Source organism: Danio rerio, chromosome 19 (genome assembly GCF_049306965.1).
Source record: "Danio rerio strain Tuebingen ecotype United States chromosome 19, GRCz12tu, whole genome shotgun sequence".
Taxonomy (NCBI): Eukaryota; Metazoa; Chordata; class Actinopteri; order Cypriniformes; family Danionidae; genus Danio; species Danio rerio.
Window position 1 is genome coordinate 17,949,150 of NC_133194.1, and position 22,045 is coordinate 17,971,194.

Sequence of the window (22,045 nt, forward strand, 5' to 3'; positions counted from 1 at the left end):
GGCCAGCTGGGGCTTTGGGACAGAGTGAAAGGAGAGGCGGAGCTTGCCCGAGTCTGATAAAGATGGTGTGCTACCATTAAATCTGTTTTCCGATCGCACACGAGTATATGCAAAAATATAAATAAATAAATTTGGGGGAAAAAATAGCTGGTCAGTTTAAGATAGGCTATTCAATAAAACTACTTAGACTAGTGGTCTTTTTATTTATTCATTTATTTTATGCTTAAGATCCTCCTTCTGTTTCCCTTTTAAAATGTAATGTGTTAATAATAATAAAGTCATTTTAATTTAATAAGTGATACATCTTTGCTGCGTCCTCCTTGATGTTTTTAAGAACGCATAATAATCTTTACATCACATTAAAGATACAGCAACCAGTAGCTTTCAGTTGTCGAGAGTTTTTGTCAAGTTTAAAAAGTGTGTCTAAGAAGTATTCATAGCGCTTCACTTTTTCCACATTTTTTATGTTACAGCCTTATTCCCAAAATGGATTAAATTCATTTATTTACTCACAATCTACACACAATATCTCATAATAACAATGTGAAAAAAAAAAAGATTTTTTGAAATTGTAGCAAATACATTAAAAATAAAAAAAACTGAAAAATCACATGTACATGTGTTCACACCCTTTGCCGTGAAGCTCTAAATAGAGCTCAGGTACATTCTGTTTCCACTAATCATTTTTGAGATGTTTCAGCAGCTTAATTAGAGTTCACCTTTGGTAAATTCAGTTGATTATACATGGTTTGAAATGGTATACACCTGTCTATATATGGTCCCAGGTTTGGCAGTGCATGTCAAAGCACAAACCAAGCAAGAAGACAAAGGAATTGACTGTATAGGATTGTTTTGGGGCACAAGGCCTGGGAACATTACAGAAAAATTTCTGCTGCTCTGAAAGTTCAATGAGCACAGTGGCCTCCATTATCCGTAAGTGGAAGATGTTTGGAAGCTGAGCATCTAAGCTGAGTGATCGGGGGAGAAGGGCCTTGGTCAGGGAGGTAATAAATAACTCAATGGTCACTTTGTCTGAGCTCCAGCGTTCTTCTGTGGAGAGAGGAGAACCTTACAGAAGGACAGCCATTTGTGCAGAAATCCACCAATCAAACCTGTGTGGTAGAGTGGCCAAACAGAATCCAATACCCACCTGGAATTTTTGCAAAAGGCCTCTGAAGGACTTTCGACCATAAGAAACAAAATTCTGCCAGGCATTACATTTGGCTAATACCATCCCTACAGTGAAGCATGGTGGTAGCAAAATCATGCTTGCATTAAATCCACTTTGAAGCTGATTGATCAGAAATTTGTGTAAAAATAATGTGTGCACAGCCTTATTAAAATGTTATAAATATCACTTTATTTGTATTTGCTAAAATTACACTTGGATCTAACACCCTGCAATTTCGGGGCCATCCACACCATGAATGATGTGGTAGTGCATTTATCCATGCCCACCAATATTGACTGACAGGCGCAAATTAACATTTCTCAGTATTTACTTGTTGATGAGTTCACCATTACATCTAATCTTAATGGATGAATATAGCATATTTTGGCATGCTGTTTTAGGGGCTCTAAGCTCAGAATACAGTTAAATGTTTGTTAGACATTTCTGTAATTTACACAGTTATTTACTGTATTTTACCCAGTATAATACTGCAAATTCCTTTTACAGTGAATAACTGGATTTACCGTTGCATTATGGGAATTTAGTGTGACGTCGAACAACACATACAGCAATTTACTGTCTTTGTAAAAAATTTTGTATTATACTGTATTTTCCACAAGTGCTTCGACGCCACCTTGTAGAGATTCGACTACTCTGCACCACAGGATTTGCCAAATTTTGTCTGAGGACCCTGGAGCAATTCTGGAGGACAATTTATTAGGGTGCCTGACGAACATCCTGGATTTAACAAACTTTACTATGGTAAGCTAAGGCAGTGTTTCATTTTACAGAATGTTTTGTGGAAGAGAATAGAACAAAGTAATGTAATGTAATGTAAAGTTGGCTAATATTATTTTCTCTGGCTTGGAGTTATTTCGTCCATTTGAGAAATATAACGTCTATTTAGATGTTACCTTTATTTAGTTTATTACATTAACACTGCTATTACTTTAAATAAGACTGTTTATGACTATTAGCCATTGTTCTCATCATATCTTTTTATTTTTTTACATAGGAACCGGTGTTGCAGCGGGTTTTGGTTTAGGAGGGAACCAGAGGGATGCAGACACTAAGCACAAAACAACGGTCCGACAGAATTTTCCCCCAGAAGAATATGAATGAAAGACCAACAAATAATCCAGGTAAAAGCACATCTGTCTGTGCTGACAACACTCGACATTGATTTGAGCACATCTATAACTTGGTTAGCATTTGTTTGCTTGGCGACATTGGCTTAAGCGATCTTAAAATGGTAACATTAGCTAAACTGAGCTAAGTTAACACCGAATTGAACTCAAACTCATTTTAACGTGCAACGTTTAACTTGTATTGATTTATACTATATATATTAGCTGTTGTGAACTTATTTTTCTCTGGTTTAGAGTCGCTAACGTTAGCTTGTGAAAATAAAATCGCGATGTAACCTATAATAACGTTACTTACACTAACGTAAATCTATACAATATGCAGAGAGGTAAAGTTGGTTTTATATTCGCACATTCGCTCATTTAGAAGTCTCTATACTGTTTACTATGTTACTTTGAATATTCCATCAGAATTAGCATGCCAGTATGACTTGAAATCAACATTAACACTGTTTATTTGACCGTGAGCAATGTTGTACTTTGATAGTCATTGGCTGCTAATATAAGTTCGCTATTTAGAGTTTGCAAATAACCCTTTTATGAAATGATATTATTAAGGTGAAAGTCTGAATCTGAGAATATAAAACCAAATTTACCTCTATACAATATGCTGATAACCACCTTTTTGCTATTTATTGTTTATTTGCTAATTATTTTTCTTTATCACAACTCTTGACATTTGGTTTAACATAATTGTTACCATTATAATTTTTTCTGTTTAGATATGGCACTGGCACAGAAGCGCTTACAGGTTTTGTCTGAAGAAGAAAACAGCATTTCGGAGGAACATCTTGATCAGCACAGCCTTATACTTAAAAATAAGCATGAGCATTAAGCAACCAAGGTAAACAAATAAAAAAAGTTGTGTAGAGGTTGTGGATTGTAGCATGGTATTCTTATCTGTATTTTTGTCTTTTTTATGGTCTCAATATAGAATACTGGGAGCCTGCCTGTGCAAACTGGAACCCATACAACAGTAAGTACTGTCCATCTATTTGTTTCTCAAAATAGTGAGGTTACTTTTAATACAAAATGTGTCACATGTTTTGTTGCTAGCTAAGTTAAAGATTTGTTTCCCTTTTTTATTAAACCATTTAGTAGGGTTTTTTATCTTGGTTTATGATATTTTTGAGCAGATTGAGGTTTGTCATGGATCAGACATTTCGTAATACAATAATTAGTATTGGGATACATGCATTTGTTTATGTATTTAATGTCTTTTCCCCCATTTCATGTTGCCTAATTTTTTATTTTTTTTGTATAAATAAGTCCAGAAGATGAAACAAAATGCACAGCAACAACCAGAGTGAGCCAGAAGAAGGCAGGAGAAGTAATGAAGAGAATGACAACCATGAACAACAGAGTTTTATCCTTCTTTCACCAGCTAACTGAGAACTTGGATTAGGTGAGACACTCTCAATAGTTTTATCAGCATTCAGTCTGTTTTAGTTTATTAGAAATACATGAAACAAATTGTCTAATCTGTCCTGCAGTAAATTACCCCATCACAAATGCTACAATGCTTTTGTAAAAACTTGTTAGGGAAAAAAATAAACAGGATATTCTGGTTAGTTATCTTTTAAACATGGTAGTGAGCTGGTTATGAGCAGAAGCCAGTTGCTCAGTACCAGCTGAAAACTAGCCCAACCCAGCTACCATGCTTCAAAATAACTAACCAGTATAAAATTAATTTTTTTAAACAAGCTTCCTCTATGATTATGTTAGTCTGTTTCTCCTTATCCAGAGGTCTCCATAATCCTGGACTGGGCCAAATCCTGACCAGATGCTGTGGTGGTAATGGAGGAGTGGAGAGTGAGAGACTGATTCCTGAAAGACACACGTGATAGATGAGTTTCCGCATTGATCCAGTGGGCCAACCTGAACACACGCCCGTGACCTTTGAAGCCTCCGGTGCCTAGATTGCGGCTTTGCACAAGTTTGGCTAGAGGAGAACCGGTTGTGCCCAACTGAGCCTGGTATCTCTCAAGGGCTTTTATTCTACACTTTCGTCAGTCGGTAAAGTTTGTTCCATGCCACTGTCGCCAATGGCTCGCTTGGCTTCGATTGGTGGATCGGTGGATTTGCTCTTCAGTGTTTGGACTTTCAGCAGTGACATTTACTACTTCAACTCTGAAAACTAGACTGAAGCAGCTTCAATTTACAAGAACTTCTATGTTAAGCTGCTTTTGACATCATTGATCTACATTGTAAAAGTGCAATAGAAATAAAGATTAATTGCATTTGAACATGTGAATTCAGACATTGTTGAGAATTTGACACCAGAATTAGTAATATTTTAAAGTTGGGTTGTTTCTGAGTAGGCTAATAGTTACAAATATTTATTTTTCCAACAATTTGCAATTCAGACAAATAAATTATTATTGTACATGTATGTTCTAGTGCTTTGTGTGATTTATTTATTTTTAATCTGTTGATTTTAATGCTTGATGTAATTTTCACACATTTTCCTTAAATGCTTTTAGCATTATCAATGTTTTAAAGAATGGGATATTTTGTAGTTGTGTCTGGTTTAATGTCAGTAGTACCAAGTACAATTGTTTTTTTTTTTCTCACAACAATATGCAGGTCAGACACTTAAATTAATTTTGTACATGTATGTTCATGTGTTTTGTTATTTTCAATGTTTTTTTCTTAAAATAAGATAATTTGAATGATTGAAATGTAATGTTTTTACATAGTTTTCTTTCATTTTTAAGCATCTCCAATGTTTTAAATAAAGAGTGTTTATGTTGTTAATATTTTGTAATTGTGTCTTTTTATGTCAATAGTATTAAAATGATATTAACAAAATTATATTATAAAATATTTAGGACAAAATTAAAAGGTTTACAGTAGTTAACTGTTGAATTAGTTTTTACAGTAATTAACCATTTTCAGACACTACGGTAACATGCTGTAAACTGATTTACGATTGTATACTGTAAATCTCAAATATAGTAATTTACTGGCAACACTGTTGCCAGTAAGTTACTGCAAAAAGCCTTTGAAATGTCTAACAGTATATATATATATATATATATATATATATATATATATATATATATATATATATATATATATATATATATATATAAATACAAAGCTTGACCTCAGATGCTAAAATACACAAAATCAGTAACAAAGGTATTCTTTTTGCATCTGAAAGGAGATGAATATATGTTTTCAGCAAGCGAGAACAGAATGTGGTTCTGCTGTGCTAGATGGGTGCTAATATTAAAAAAGAAAACATTTTTAACTGATTGGTGCAAAGTGGACCTCTGGTTCTTATATACATTTTGAAAGCCATTGATGAACAACAAAAATGACCACTGACCAAAGTGTAAGTATAGCTAAATCTCCCCATAATATCAGACCCCAAGAATTATTAACTGATATTAATTCAAAAAGAAAGTTAGATTTTTCTGTTGAACACAAAGTTAGATAGATGAAGAAAACAGCCACTGACTTCCACAGTATGTTTTAACCTTTTCTGTTTATTTGCCAACATTCTTTAGAATATATATTTTTTGTTTAACAGAAAAAAGTGAACTATCCCTTTAATGTCTTAGTTACTTTAAACCAATAGTTCTTGAGGACATAACATGTAAAAATAGTATACAATTATTTCAGTTTTTTCAAAGAACTTTACAGACTAGACACCCTCTTCTTGCGGAAAAAAAACACTAAAATAATGTGACAGTATCAAAGAAAACCAAAAAGATTAAACCAAATTCATGAATTACTTCACAAGTTTGATGAACTTGATGGCGTCCACTTTAATGCAATAAGGAAGGCCAAGGAGAACAACAGCTCTGCAAGGAATATATGGTTTAAATCAAGTCTGTGAACTAGTGGTCACAATCTACTTTTCCACTGTAACCCCAATTAAAGCTAGGTTTAACAGCAGGCAGGGGGCAATATCGAGCATTAATGCCAAACTCAACATCCTGTTTTTCAAATATAAAAATAAAAAGTCACTGTACTAAATTCTTTATTGAGTGTAAAACAGACCTATTAATGTGCACTCGCTCTAGATGGGCATGTTCAGAACACTTAAGGCAGTCTGTCAGTAATGATCTAGTTTGCTTTCATTTTCATTCTCTCCTCATATGGATGAGTGGTATACGTGCGTGCATGACTGTAAGTTGATTTATGTTCCTTTATTTAACATGTTACAGTAATCCTGTTCACCATGTTATTGTAATTTTGCTGCGGCATGGCCAATATTATTATTATATTATTATAATTTAGCAGAGTTTGCACCATTTGTAGAAATGAAACCAACTCTAAATTAATTATACTGAAAAAACTGTAGAAATAGGCTACAGTCAAGATCTTTTCCACCAAGATCCACCAAGTGTTTATTTTAGAAAATGAGAACTTATGGCTACTGTAGGCTATCTTTCCCAAATAAGGAAGAGTTACTAAAAATTATTCCAAACAAAGAGGGGTCAGGCAGACCAACAAACATCAGATCAGCTTGATGGGATGTAGCCTCTTAAAACACTGTGCTACTGCCACAAAGAACAAAACTATGACAAGTGTTTTTTTTTTCTGTAATTATTATGAACTAGAAAACAACTCCAAAAAATATAATCTTTATCCAAAAAATAAAATAATGTAGTAAGCTACTGTAAGCCAATATATATATATTTTTTAAATAACAAGGCAAACAAGGGGGAACAACCATTAACTAGTATCTAATGAAAGAATGAGCACCATGGTCTAATCATTAACTAGCAGTACATAAAAAATATGTACCAGTACCAGCTGGAATACATACAAGTCAAAACTAAATTTGATATCTCAATGATAGATCCCATAGAAATAGATGGACAAATTTTACATCTGTTACTATTAACAACAGAATAGTTAGACACTATTAAAAGCAGTACTAGTATCTAATAAATAAGTGCTATCTAATGAATAAGTACTAGTATATTTAATAGGTACGAGTATCCAATGAATAAGTACAAGTATCTCATAAAATGAACTAGTGCCTGAGTAAGCACTAGTATATTTTTAAAAAGCTTTAGTATCTAAAGAATAGGCACTAATGAATAAGCACTAGCATCTAATGAATATGTACTAGTACTTAATGGAAAAAGATACTGGAATCAAAAAATAAATTAAACGAAAATAGATACTAGTACGGGTTATAGATTAAATGTCAATATGGCTTGCCATGCATGCACAGCAAGATGGAGAGCATGTGCCGCCACACGCCCACACACACACACACACACACACACACGGCAGGCCAGGGAAATCTGGGTCTCTCATTGTTTCTGCATGTTTTTGGCATTGTCTGTTACAATTGCGTGGACTTAATAAATAAAGTGTGCTGTTAAGCTTAGCAGGGACGTTTGACAGGCATCTGCCCTCCATATATCACAGGTTGTTCATTGAGGCAAATGAATTCCATGATTCTGAAAGCGATACAACCCCTGCTGTATGATTCACGTAGTTTAATCATACTTTTTATACTTGGCCTATTAGCTGATGATTTATAATAAAGTTTATTATATAGTTAATAATATAGTTTGGCGTGCTGTCCCAGGAGAGAGCCCTGAGCTTATAAGATCCTTGAGCCCTGGGCTCCCTCCTGTTGCAAGGCGAGAGGGGAGTTTGAGCTCAGGTAGATCTCGATGACTCCCCTTCTTGCTTATTGTAGCTAAGTGTCAGATATAGATGCTGAAGGTGTACTCAGAGTTTAGCTTAAATATTTTGGATTAATTGTTAGAGTGCCTGTTTTTGAACTGTGGGAGGAAACCAGAGGACCCGGGAAAAACCCACGCGACCACGGGGAGAACGAGCAAACTCTGCACAGAAATGTCGTCTGGTTTGGAAAGGAATTGAACCCGGTGCATTCTTGCTGTGAGGCAACAGCCCTAATCACTGGCCCGGTGACGCCCGTTTAAAAGGAGGGAAAGTAGGCTTGGGGGGGGGGGGGGGGTTCTTCGAGACGAAGATATTGATATGAGAAAAGTCTGGTTATTTATATATTTATAGTGAGTTAAGGATCGTCTGATAGGATAATCAGTTATTAGCTAAAGTTGGAAGAGCTGTAAACAATCATAAGCACGTGATCCTCTCGAAATTTGTTTATAAATAAACTTCACTTCACGTGTTCTTTATGTGTAAAGACATCATCATGCAACCACCCAAAGACAAAGTCTAACTGGCTGCAGACTGCTCTGCAAATTCTATGTGACCACTATGGGGTGTATTTGGAAAAGGCAGTGGGGGAGATTTTAAGATTGTCAAAGGCTAGGGCTGGGATGCTGTGAAGAGTGCAGTTAGATGGATGATACAGAACTTAAAAAAACACCAGGGGATCATCAATTTGGATGGTTATGGAGAAGGTGGCAAGTTTTCTAGAGGCAGAGAAAAGGAGGAGAGAAAAAGGCCATATTGGGACAAACCCTTTAGTACATCCTTAAGTTAGAGAGCCAGGGAAAGGGCCAGAAAAACATGTAAAAGCTCAGTAACCAAGGAAGGTTTGGGAGAGGTAGAGCCAAATAGGAAAATGGCTAAGTCACAAAATAAGGGTCATGAGTCGTATAAAGAATTTTTCATGGTTCTGGAGCCGGAGGTAGAAGTCCTGGTGAATCCTCCAATATCACCCTCACAAACTGATTTTTTGTTAAATCTGCCCCAGGGGCAGGAACATAAGAGTATTGGAGGTTCAGAGGAAGTAGCAAGAGGATGGGGAAGACCAGAACCCGCCTAGTGAAGAGTCACCTGGCTTCCCCTAAAACTTCTCTTGGGAATATTCCCCCCCAAAAAAGTCTATCCTGAAAATATCCCTATTGGGAGAGCTTCCCCTGGAGGGACCCCCTAACTAATTTTAGCTAACATGGAGCACAGTTAGAGTATTCATCCATTCATTCATTTTCTTTTCAGCTTTGTCCTATTATTACTCTGGGGTCGCCACACCGGAATTAACTAACCAAATTAATCCAGCACGTTTTACGCAGCGAATGTCCTTCTAGCCACAACCCATCACTGGGAAACATCAATACACACTCATTCACACACATACACTATGCACAATTTAGCTTAGACAATTCACTTATACCACGTCTTTGGACTTGTGAGGGAAACTGGAACACCCAGAGGAAACCCATGTGAACATGGAGAGAACATGCAAACTCCACACAGAAACACCATCTGACCCAGCTGAGGCTCAAACCAGCAACCTTCTTGCTGTGAGGTAAACGTGCAACCCATTGGGCCACTGCATTGCCAAAGTTAGAGCAAGCCCTCCATTTTCCAGGTAAAACACATACCTGGTGGTAAAAAGGGGGATACTTGTGTGTTTTTTTTTTTTTTTTTTTTGTAGTTTCTGTCTTGTTTTTTTTTTTTTTTACTCGGTAAAATAAATGGGGGGAAAGGCTGGTCACTTATCTTGATTTTTAGGTCTCAATTGTCCTGTTTTTTTTATATTAGAAAAGAATTACAATGTATAAAAAATTATGACCTGGATCAATAGTCCTAGATCTGATAGTCTAGCTCTACTGGCCTGGAGGAACTTGCTTGCAGTCTTGCCCTATTGGAAGTGTTTGGATGTATTTTTAATTTTTTTTGGATATATCTAGGGATGTTTTGACAGGCCATGACCCTCCTGTAGTTGGGTAGTTGATGTAATTTTCTAAAACCTAACCAAGTGCCAAATGTGAATTTTTAAAGAAATATGGGACTCACAACATCTGTAAAGGGTTGTAGCCTGGTCAAGAACATGAGCAAAGGGTTGTCATACAGATATGGTGGAGGGCTACCTTAACTTGGGAACCAATACGCATCTCAATATGATAATGAAGCTCTCCAGCCAAGCCCCAAACCATTTAAACACCCTTAATAACGTTCGAGGTTACAGAAGTAACCCTTCGTTCCCCGAGGAGGGGAACGGAAGTGCCATAGAGTGGATTGATTGAAATCCACGAATGGGAGGATTCGGTTCAGAAGCCGCTTGTCTGAAAGAGTATTGAACGGGCCAATGAAAGCAATGAATTGGCAGCGTAAGCTTGCACAGGTGTACTTCATTGCCAATTATCCCAGCATATAAGCACACCTGGAGCGAGCAGACGCCATTCTTTTAAGCTGAAGAGACTTTCAAACAGCTAAGGTACAGTCATTATGGCGACGGAGTATGGCACTTCCGTTCCCCTCCTCGGGGAACGAAGGGTTACTTCTGTAACCTCGAACGTTCCCCTTCGGTTGGGGAACTTCAGTGCCATAGAGTGGATTGATTGAAATCCACAAATGGGAGAAGTATGGAAAGCGCCATAATGACTGCACCTTACCCACGCCCCCGATGAGGGGATTGTCAAGCAAGCGTGACGCACCCACATCATGGGAGGCGCGGTCCTCCAACGTGTCCCTGGCCCTAATTTATCCTACTTCAACAGAAGTTTTACGGATTTAGATATATTTTTGGAAAGTCGTGAGCATCTAGATAATTCTAGGAAAATACGACAGTACGTTGGGAAGCGTGCAATCCCGATAGGAAGGATGCTGCGGAGGCCATCCGTTACCCAAGGGGGGATAGATGGCAGAATTTACATATGGACTAGCCCTAAAAAGGAAGAGTACGCATAGCAAAAGAGTGGTTAGCGGAGAGGGAAGACACGGGTCCGCCCAGGGGGGGGGACTTAAAGGGGTGGTCCAGAATGTAATTTTAAGGCTTGGTTGTGTTTATAAGATGCAAAGCAATGTGTGCTTATGTTTCACTTGACGGAAATCGCGTAATTTTTTTATATATCTCACTTTGATTATACACAGCTACTCAGCTAACATGAAAACGACTGTCATATTTCCTAGTTCCTCTAAAAGGCCCGCCCTTAAGTGACTCTGATTGGTCATCGACATAATGTGCTGCTATTGGCGGATCGGCTCCACGTCACGCCCGTAAAAGCACACGCTTTTCTGCTGTGTAAACATGAAGTCAACCTCGCGCCCGCTCTCTAAAATAACATCTGACAAGTGTCTGTAACTAACGAGTGAAAAAGGGGTGCGGCTCCTTTAACAGCGTCTGTGTGTGCGTCTATGTGTGTGTTTGTGTGGTGTGAACTTTCTGTAACAAGCGCAAGAGCGCGGGACTTTCTTTTTCTCTGATGCTCGGATTAAGTTATTTTCTGTAATATATCGTGACAGAAGAATAAAGCACAAGATGTGAGATGCTACCTGTTGAGCCTTGATTTATTATTCTGCTGCGACCACTAGTCAGGTAAGCTAATCTGTGTTTTTTTAACTCTATGCGTCATGACGTCTTTCACGAGTATCCGGAATATGCAGGTGTAAGTAATATAAATCATCCACATATCTTTTGCGACTTCATTATCTGAGATGTGAAACACATGAAAAAGCCAAGACAATCAGTGCAGTCGCGCACACACATAAGAGATCGTGCTGGTGGAGTGAGTGTGTGTTTACAGGAGTTTGGCTGATAAATGTGAGTTTGTAGCTAAATCGTTTGCCCGCAAAGCAGCATTTCGCATTGTTTACATCATTGCTACGCTAGACACTGTACATGTCATGATCAATTTTAAAAAATAAAAACACTTACTTGTAGATCACAACTTCTGCTTTGAGGAGATTTTAGCCGAATCCAGCACTGAACTGGGAGAGATTCTGGAGCTGTTTTGTCAAATCATGCTTGCTGAGTATTTTATAATTCTCTGGAAGTTAATTAATATTGAACTAAAGGCACTTCTGTCTTTGTGTCGTGTCCTTTGGAAGCCCAAATACAGAAACAGACGAAGCTCTATGGAAACAGCCGTGTTTAGATGCATTTTTAGCTTCATCTCTGCTATAACGTTACAGCACCTCTGGCCACGGACCTTACCTGCATGCGCAGTGTGGGATGCGCAGTAAACGAACTTGTGATGTCACAGGGGGCGGAAGTATTTTTTTGTAGTCCCCAAAATTCGTTCATTGTAGGCTTTGCTAAGCTAACTCTGTAAAAACCAAGGTCTCCCTTAGCATTGAACTTAGAACTTTTTACATTCAGAGATGCTGTTTATTTTCACACAGCTACATTACACATCAACTAAAGTTTAAAATATGAGATCGTAGTGGACCACCCCTTTAACCGTGGCGGAATAAGCATATGGGATCGCCTAGTGGGGATCACGCATAGCAGGCACCTTTACCCAAAACGCGGGCTGACGAGCGGGCAGACCTACAACGCAGTGGGCCAGCAAGTGACTCCTCCGCTGAGTCAGTGCTGGGGGCCACGGAGGAATCTGCAGGGCTCACCTGACGGGGAACTTTACTGACAGATAAAAAGGCGCACTTACCTCCGTGTTAGGGAGAATGGTGCAGCAAGCTTGTTTCAACACCCTACCGAATTGTTTCCTCAATCACCAAGGGTTTCCTAATACCCTTGAGGAAACCGGCTCCACTCGCAGATTGTAAAACCTTGCAAATGTGTTGGGTGTCACCCAGCCCGCAGCTCTACAGATGTCTGTTAGAGGGGCGCCGCGTGCGCGCGCTCGAGAGGATGCGAAGCTCCGAGTGGAGTGCGCACGCGCTCTCGGGGGACGCGGCTCACCTCGGCTCTGATAGTGAAAGAAAGGCATCCACAATCTAGTGGGAACTTATTTCGGTACGGCACTTCCCTGCTGCCGACCGATATAACAGACGAAGAGCTGCTCAGATGATCTAAAGTCTGAGTGCGGTCCGGATAATATGCAAAACGCGAACTGGACAATAAAGAAGGGCTGGGTCTGCCTCCTCCGAGGGCAGTGCTTGCAGGCTCACTACCTCGTATTAAAACGGAGTGGTAAGAACCTTGGGCACATATCGCGGGCGGGGTCTCAGGACGTGAGAGAAAGCCAGCCCAATTACAGGCACAAGTCACTGACCGAAAAATGCCTCCGGGTCCCCGACCCTCTAATCGATATCAACGCGACCAGCAGAGCTGTCTTCAGGGACAGAAAGATACTGAGTCGAGGATCGAAGGGATCTGATGCGGCTTGTGTAGCGAGGGCGAGATCCTATGAGGGCATGAGAGGGGGCGGGGTGGATTAATTCGCTTAGCACCCCTGAGGAACCGGATGATGAGGTTATGCGTTCCCACGGTGCCGCCAGCCACCGCGTTATGAGAGCGGAGATGGCAGCCTCGTAACTTTGAGTGTGGAGGGCGACAGCCTGCTCTCCAGCTTCTCTCGGCGTAAAGAAAGCACAACGCTGATCTGGCAAATTATGGGGGTCTTCTCTGCGAGAGACACACCATTCAGTGAATAGACTCCACTTCAGGGCATAGGCGCGCTCGGGGAGGGGGCTCTAGCCCGAGTGACGGTATTAGCCACCGCAATCGGAGGTTACCTAAGTCTTCCTCGCGTCTAATGACCTCCAAAGATCGGCGAGGGTGCCAGATGGTGCCCTGTCCCTGAGAGAGTAGATGCTCTCTCGAAGGGACTGCCAGGGGAGGGCTATCGCGAGGGAGAGCTCTGACATCCAGGTCCGGTTGAGCCAGAGGGGCGCAACCAGCAACCCGTTCCTCGTCCTCCCTGACCTTGCACAGTAACTGCGCGAGCAGGCTCACTGGGGGAAACGCGTATTTGCGCATGCCCCGAGGCCAGCTGTAAGCCAGTGCACTCGGTCAGGGAAAGAACAACTGGCAATGAGAGATCTCGGGGGAAGCAACAGATCGATCTGGGCTTCCCCGAATCGCGCCCATATCAGCTGAACAGACTCTGGGTGGAGTCTCCATTCTCCAGGACGTAAGGCTGCCGTGAGAGCGCATCGGCTGCACGGTTGAGCTTGCCTGAATATGAATGGCGTGCAGCGATTTCAGCCGCGGATGACTCCAGAGGAGCAGACGGCGGGCGAGCTGAGACATGCGGCGAGAGCGCATACCCCCCATACGGCTGATATACGCCACCGCCGCCGTACTGTCCGTCCTGACCAGCACGTGTTGCCGCACCAGCACCGGAAAAAAACGGTGGAGAGCGAGGAACACTGCCAACAGCTCCAGGCGATATGCCAATGCAACTGGGTACCTTTCCACAGGTCCGCAGCCGCATGCCCGCAACGCACAGCCCCCCAGCCCGTGTTGGAAGCATCTGCTGAAACGACAACAAGACTGGACGCCTGTTCTAGAGACACCCAGGCCTGTAGGAATGAAGGGTCGCTCCAAGGGCTGAGGGCGCGGCGACACAGCGCAGTAACAGAGACTCGGTGTGCGCGTCTGGGGACTCGATCGTGAAGCCAGTGCTGAAGTGGTCTCATATAGAATAATCCGAGCGGCATGAAGCGGCTGCGGATGCCATATGCCCCAGGAGCCTCTGAAATAGTTCAGTGGGACCACTATTTTACTGTCGAGCTCTCTCAGACAGTTCAGCATCAGCTGAGCGCGCTCTCCGGAGAGGCGCGCTGCCATGGTGACCGAGTCCAGCTCCAGCCCGAGAGAAGAGATCCTCTGCACGGGGGCGAGTTTGCTCTTTTCTCGGTTGACCTGAAACCCCCACAGGTGGAAGTGCCAGAGCACTTTGTCTCTGTGCATAATCAATTGCTCCGAGAGAGGGCAAAAATCAGCCAGTCGTAAAGAAATCGAGTATGCAGATGCCCGCGAGCCGAAGGGGCGCTAAGGCACCCTCCGCGGGCTTGGTGTGGACCCGCGGAGACAGAGAGAGCCCGAAGGGGAGGGCTTTGTATTGCCAAGCTCGACCTTCAAACGCAAACCGCAGAAACTGACGGTGGCGAGGAAGAGTGGAGACATGGAAATACGCGTCCATCAGGTCTAATGCTGCAGACCAACCCAGAGGACGAACGCACCGGAGGATGCGCTTCTGCGTGAGCATTCTAAACGGCAGCTTGTGCAGGCAGCAGTTCAAAACGCGCAGATCTAGGATTGGCCGTGACCCACCGCTCTTTTTGGGCACGATGAAGCGTGGGCTGTAAAACCCGCTCTCCATCTCGGCTGGAGGGAGCAGCTCGATTGCATCCTTCGCCAGGAGAACAGCAATCTCCTCTCGCAAGACAAGGGCAGACAGGGGGCTGACCCTGGTGAATACACACCCACGACTTGGGGGGCCGTTTCGCGAACTGAATCGCATAGCCGAGTCTGATTGTGCGTATGAGCCACCGCGAAGAGCTGGCCCGCGCTAACCAGGCAGGCAGAGCTCCCGCTAATGGACTCATCGCTACAATCGCTGACGTACCAGCAGTGGGGCAGCGCGGAGTGGGTGTGCTGATCCGGGAAGCGTGCGGGTCCCACGGAAAAGCTGGAGGTGAGATATTTGATCTCACTCCACACCCGAGCTCCGGAGGGGAGGCTCGAGGGGTGGGAGAAAGGAGACCGTCCTCCCAGCGCTCGTGAGCCACTGGCGAAACGCACCGAATCTGCAAGCTAGAAAGCATAGCGTCCCAGACTGGCAGATTTCGGGCTGTCACATCCGGGGAAGTGAAAAGTGCCCTTTCATAATGTTTTCATGGCAGTAAAAAGTGCCGTTGGAAATGGGGCCCCGCCCTCCAGCGGGGTAAGAGCAAGTTCCCTCTTCTTCAGATGGCCTGTCCCAGGGACGCTTCGCGGTCCGTTGCCAGACTTAGCGGCGTTCTGGGCAGGGGGGCTGCCTGCTTCCGAGGTGCCCGACGCGCTCGCTTCGCCAGAGGCGTGTGCGGGGGCGGAGCAGCTCTCGTAGGCGGGCGCCTTCGGCGAGGAGCAGGTATGAATGGCACGGTGGGCGGAGCGGGCTACGGACCACCGATAAGACCTCACCCATCAACTGCTCTCTCACCGCCTTGAATTCCTGGGTGAATTCACAGACGGTGTCGCCGAACATGGCTTGGGATATGGGGAAAGTCAAGAAAGCGGACTTTGTCGACTTCGCGCATATCAGCCAGGGGTGGCGCTCCAATGTGGCGCACTAATGTGGACATCGTCCTCCCCAACGCACACGCAGCGGACTCAGTAGTCCGAAGAGCTAAGTCGGCGGCGGTGCGAAGCTCGTAAGCCTGGGTTGGACCCACCCTCGTGCAGCTCGGCCAGCGCCTGCGCTAGGTAGCGCTGGTAGGTGGCTATCGCATGCAAGACGGAAGCAGCCTGGCCCGCAGCTATGTAAGCTCTAGCTCCGAGGGAGGTAGATAACTTACAGGCTTTGGATGGGAGACGAGGCAGACCCCGCCAAGAAGAAGCGCCGCGCGGATTTACCGCCATCGCGCACTCAACCTGAGGAATCGCCACATACCCCCTGGCTGTTCCACCTTCAAGAGTGGTGAGGGTGGAGGGACACGCAGCACGAGCAGAAAAAAGTGCTTTTCAAGACCCCGTGAGCCTACTGTGCACCTCCGGGAAGAAGGGAACGCCCCTCTAGTCGGTCCGGCCGCGGAGCTGGGGGATAAACCATCTCCAACCCACGGCCGAAGCAGCCCGGGAAAGCACGGCTAACATGTCCGTTTCAGGATCCGTAGTGACAGCGCTCACCAGCCCGAAGGGGGCGAGCGGGTCTGGATCATCATCGGACAATGAAAGCCCACCCTCCGATGCCGCGGTGGACGTCTGGTCTCCGGTGTCATCGGGCGTAAGGGCTACCATCTGTTAGACGGATCACTTCCCCCGCCCGAAGCTTGGATGGAGCGCTTAGAGGAGCGGGAGGTCCGCGGGCCCGTGGGCGACGGATTATCTCTCGCTGAAACCCTCAGATCTGCCCGAGTGCCCGCTGCAGAGCAGGGGACAACTGGGGTGGTTCGCCCTTTTGCAAAGGCTAGCCGCGATCTTTACTGCGCAACAGTCATGGCATCGCAATGATGACATGAACTGCCCGCGAGCAGCGCATTAACATGCTGGACTCCCCAGACATGCAACGCAGTGCTCGTGCCCATCATCCGAGGACAGGAAACCACCGCATCCAGAAACGCACAGTCGGAGCGCCGTCCTGAAAAGGACATGCTGCACGACTGTGTTGCTCTTTCTGTGAAGTTTGCAACTTTATACGCACCGCTCTGGAGGACCGGACCCAAAGAACGCCAGGCAAGGGAGAAACCCAGCTCGACCGTCTGGACCGGGAGAATGCTCTCGTTTGCTCAGAATCGCTGGTCACAGCAGGAGGAACCCTCATCGACTCGATCAGAAAGTCTCTGAAGCGAAAAGGATGGCGTCTGCTCGCTCCAGGTGTGCTTATATGCTGGGATAATTGGCAATGAAGTACACCTGTGCAAGCTTACGCTGCCAATTCATTGCTTTCATTGGCCCGTTCAATACTCTTTCAGACAAGCGGCTTCTGAACCGAATCCTCCCATTCGTGGATTTCAATCAATCCACTCTATGGCACTTCCGTTCCCCAACCGAAGGGGAACTTATGCTATTGACTGCCATTATAATAAGCCTAGATGCATATAATTACCAGAGATGTATAAAGTACTAGAGACCCAGACTTGAGTAAAAGTACAAGTACTCTCTTAAAAAGTGACTTGAGTAGAAGTAGAAGTGCTCTTTAAGCACCATACTTAAGTGGAAGTACTAAAGTATTCAACATTTTTTGTACTTAAGTATTGCAAGTAGTTTTTTTTTTTTTTTCAAAATGTACTACTCAAGTACTGAAAGTAAAAATACAAGTATTGTGTGATGTAGTCATTAAAGACAGCAGTCAAAATACATCATAATGTTTTTTTTTTTTTTTTTAACTATCCTTTTTGTGTCAAACAGGTTTAAAACAATGATATGAAAAGAATACCTAAATGGTGCATTTTTCTCCACAGCGGATTCCCTTCTTAAACTAGGGTGTACTTTGCAACAAGCAGTAAATCTTTGGAACTTGCACATTTACTTTTCAACCTCAACTTGTTAGGGCAACTAAAAGATCTTAAAGGCCTGTGGGCCAAATTCAAGTATTTTTTTATGTAAAAACAAAAGTGATTGGACTAAAAACAAAGATCTTAACTTTTTGTTAACAAATAGAACAATTTTCCCCTTCCTCTTTAAAGCCCTCCCCTCTCTTCCCTGCTTGTGCTTTCTTTCTCCACAGCTTATTTCCTTCTTCCTTAAACTGGTGGCAGCACATTTCTGAAGTTAGAAATCTATTGTTTATCCTTAAAATTTGTTGGTTTTCAAAATTGACTGAATTCAGACTCGCTCTTTTAGGGCTATAAACTAATCCTGCAATACTAAAAAGCCTCTCGCAGGCTGCTGATGCTGGAAGGGGTGTGTTTAACTAAACAGACAACTTGCACACAGCTGGAAAAGACTTGATGTTTGGTGCCTTTGAACCCTGCAAACCAGAAAAAAGTCATCTTCATCAGATGAGCTGGACCTGTTGACCTCACTGGACTGCAACAAGGGGTCATCAATGTGCCGTTGATATAGTCCATTCCTGAAATATAATAGTGTGTTATAAAAGAAAATAATAGTTTCAACCCATCATGATAGTAACCACATGATGACATGAGAGAATAGTTTTAATGGAAACAACAACTTTATACTTATACTAAAATCCATTTAACAAAAAGTCCAAGTTTGCAACATTTACCTTTGTGTACCTTGTACAGTATGTTGTAGACAGCAACTCATTGCGGGATAGGAAATAAAACTGCCTGCAACCAAGTGTTGTCTGCAGTGTATGGCATTATGCCATGGGTTTGGTGGCCTACCTTCAAGACCCCTTTTCACTCTATACACGATCTACAATTTCACCACCTCAAATGCAGAACCAGGGCCTTAAGCTGTCTGTCAAGCATAGTGGAGGTAGTGTGAGGGTTTGGGTTACCATTAGATCATAATTTCTATGGTCTGCCAGGTCATAAATGCTGCAAAAAGTGGCTTTTTTGAGGAAAACGGGTGTTTGAAATATAGACATAATTTTATTAAAATAATATTTTTTTACAACATAATGCCCTGTGTGGGAATATAAATTTATATTTATATAATTTATATTTACAAAAGTTGTTTCCAGGGTGTGACAGACCTTAACATGTCTTAGTCTCTGGAGCCCTAAAGGTCTCCAATGTAATGCAAATTATCAGTTTTACAGCACAGCTGTGTAACTTGTTTTCTCCTTTCGGTCAACTGGTTAGGCCAGGGGTCGGCAACCCGCGGCTCTAGAGCCGCATGCGGCTCTTTAGCGCTGCCCTAGTGGCTCCCTGGAACTTTTTCAAAAAATGTTTGAAAATGGAAAACGATGAGGGAGGTAAATATATTTTTGTTTTAATATGGTTTCTATAGGAGGACAAACAATCTTAACGTTTTCCAATGCTGTAAAAGTGTGTAGAATATTTAATTTCAACATTTCTGTCAACGAAGATTTTGCGTCATAGCCTGCAACACACGTTTCTATCAGCAGGGCGGGATGCCAGGCAGGTAGCTGTTGTAAACAAACCGGCGGCTGTGTGATGCGCCATGGAGCGCAAGCTGTCTTTAGCAGGTCGCACACCAGAAGCGCCGCTCGGCAGCGCGCCGCGTAGCACCACGCAGCGCCATGTATTTTAGAATTCTAAACATAGGTTTCTATCAGGATACACACACCGGCGCCGCAAGTCGGCGGCTGTCGGCGGCGCCTGGCGACGGCTCAAGCAGGTCGCACACCAGAAGCGCCGCTCGGCGGCGCGCCGCGCAGCGCCACGCAGCGCCATGTATTTTAGAATTCTAAACATAGGTTTCTATCAGGATACACACACCGGCGCCGCAAGTCGGCGGCTGTCGGCGGCGCCCGGCGACGGCTCAGGACGCAGTTCATTTTTCAGTCAGTTCATTTTTTAATCATGAAGGCTCAGTATGTATTTGTAGCCAACGAAGTCATTTTTATAGTAGGCTAATACAGCTAATATAAATACATACAGCATGTGTTGCCATTATTATAAGGCTTATATAAGGCTTTTAATTTTTTGCGGCTCCAGACATATTTGTTTTTGTTTTTTTGGTCCAATATGGCTCTTTCAACATTTTGGGTTGCCGACCCCTGGGTTAGGCGGTTTCTGTCCCCAGAATATGATGAGACCAGGCCTGAAAAAGCAGTTTACCCTGCTGACCACAACCCTTCATTTGCATCTGACCCCACCTACATGCTGTTAAATGTATAATGTTTGCTGTGGACGCATTTTATTTTTCAGCCGCGCCACAGAGCGCCATCTGATTAGTTTCATGTTAAATATCATTCGAATGTGCGCGTCTGGTGTGTGATACCTTAAACTGTCATGTACGCGCCGTGTCGCGACGCCGAGCGGCGCTTCTGGTGTGCGACCTGCTTCAGGACGCAGTTCATTTTTCAGCTGCGCCACAGATCGCCATCTGATTAGTTTCATGTTAAATATCATTCGAATGTGCGCGTCTGGTGTGTGATACTTTAAACTGTCATGTACGCCCCGTGTCGCGGCGCCGAGCGGTGCTTCTGGTGTGCGACCTGCTTTTGCCAAAGATGTACAGCGGGGCACACTTTCTCATTTTCCCTCCCTGAGAGAATTCAAAGAAGCCCATCCCGATCACTCACTCAACGGTGATTATTTACAAGGTGCGATTGTTGATATGCAAACTGCATTTGGGAGCAGATTTTGCGAGTTGCGAAAGGAAAAAACGAGACTGTCTTTCCTTTACACACCCCTGGAGATTGACCCTTCCTTGTTGAGCACATTCCCAGGAATGACTCGAGCTGATCTTGATATGGAAATGGCAGGCTGCGTTTTATTGCACTGTTTGTTGCCCAGATAAGGGGCACGTTGTGCACGTTCATTTTGATGTTGTTTTTTTGAATCCTCAAAATAAAAAAAACATAAAAAAATCTGATTTCTTTATTGCATTTCTTTAATTTCATGAAAGCAAAACATAATGCAATAATATTGTAATGAAGTTAAACTTGAACATTAAACATAATTCATTAATATTGTAATGAAGTTAAACTTGATCATTAAACATAATGCATTAATATTGTAATGAAGTAAAACTTGATCATTAAACAATTCATTAATATTGTAATGAAGTTAAACTTGAACATTAAACATAATTCATTAATATACTGTAAGTTAAACTTGAGACGGCATCGCACAACAGAGTAGTCACGTGGCGCGTCATTCTCTACAGGATGCACTGCAGGGAAATGAACATTTAATCATGAAGGCTCAGTATGTATTTGTAGCCAACGAAGTCATTTTTATAGTAGGCTAATATAGCTAATATAAATACATACAGCATGTGTTGCCATTATTATAAGGCTTATATAAGGCTTTTAATTTTTTGTGGCTCCAGACATATTTGTTTTTGTTTTTTTTGGTCCAATATGGCTCTTTCAACATTTTGGGTTGCCGACCCCTGGGTTAGGCGGTTTCTGTCCCCAGAATATGATGAGACCAGGCCTGAAAAAGCAGTTTACCCTGCTGACCACAACCCTTCATTTGCATCTGACCCCACCTACATGCTGTTAAATGTATAATGTTTGCTGTGCAGTTAAGAGTTTACGCAGAGTTTACAACACCTGCTTATTGGTATGTTTGCTATATCTTCAATGCATGACAAGCGCGTGTGTATTTCTATTTTAAAAAAAACTAATTCAAAGGACTGTGTGTGACTCATGAATAAACACATGATATAATGCACCAATACACTATTTCTTACCTATTTTGATTGTCTCATCTTCCTATGTCCAATTTGTCTTAAATTTTGGAAGCAGAATAGCAGCGGCCACCAGCTCTGGGTCTTCCATCATAGGACCAAAAAGAGCCTCAATGCCCACCTGCAGGGCATCCACAATGGGCTTGCAGTATTTCAGTGTTAGCTTGATCCTGTTTAGTTTGATTTTTA

General features: G+C 42.9%; 1 long non-coding RNA gene across 1 annotated transcript; it reads left to right on the forward strand.

The window, feature by feature from the left end:
- The first annotated feature begins 439 nt into the window (after positions 1-439).
- On the forward strand, positions 440-5,071 carry LOC141378969 (uncharacterized). Its single transcript, XR_012394811.1, has 6 exons — positions 440-1,933; positions 2,187-2,313; positions 3,039-3,160; positions 3,251-3,292; positions 3,586-3,721; positions 4,061-5,071. It is a non-coding gene; the product is annotated as an uncharacterized lncRNA (long non-coding RNA).
- Positions 5,072-22,045: the final 16,974 nt, after the last annotated feature.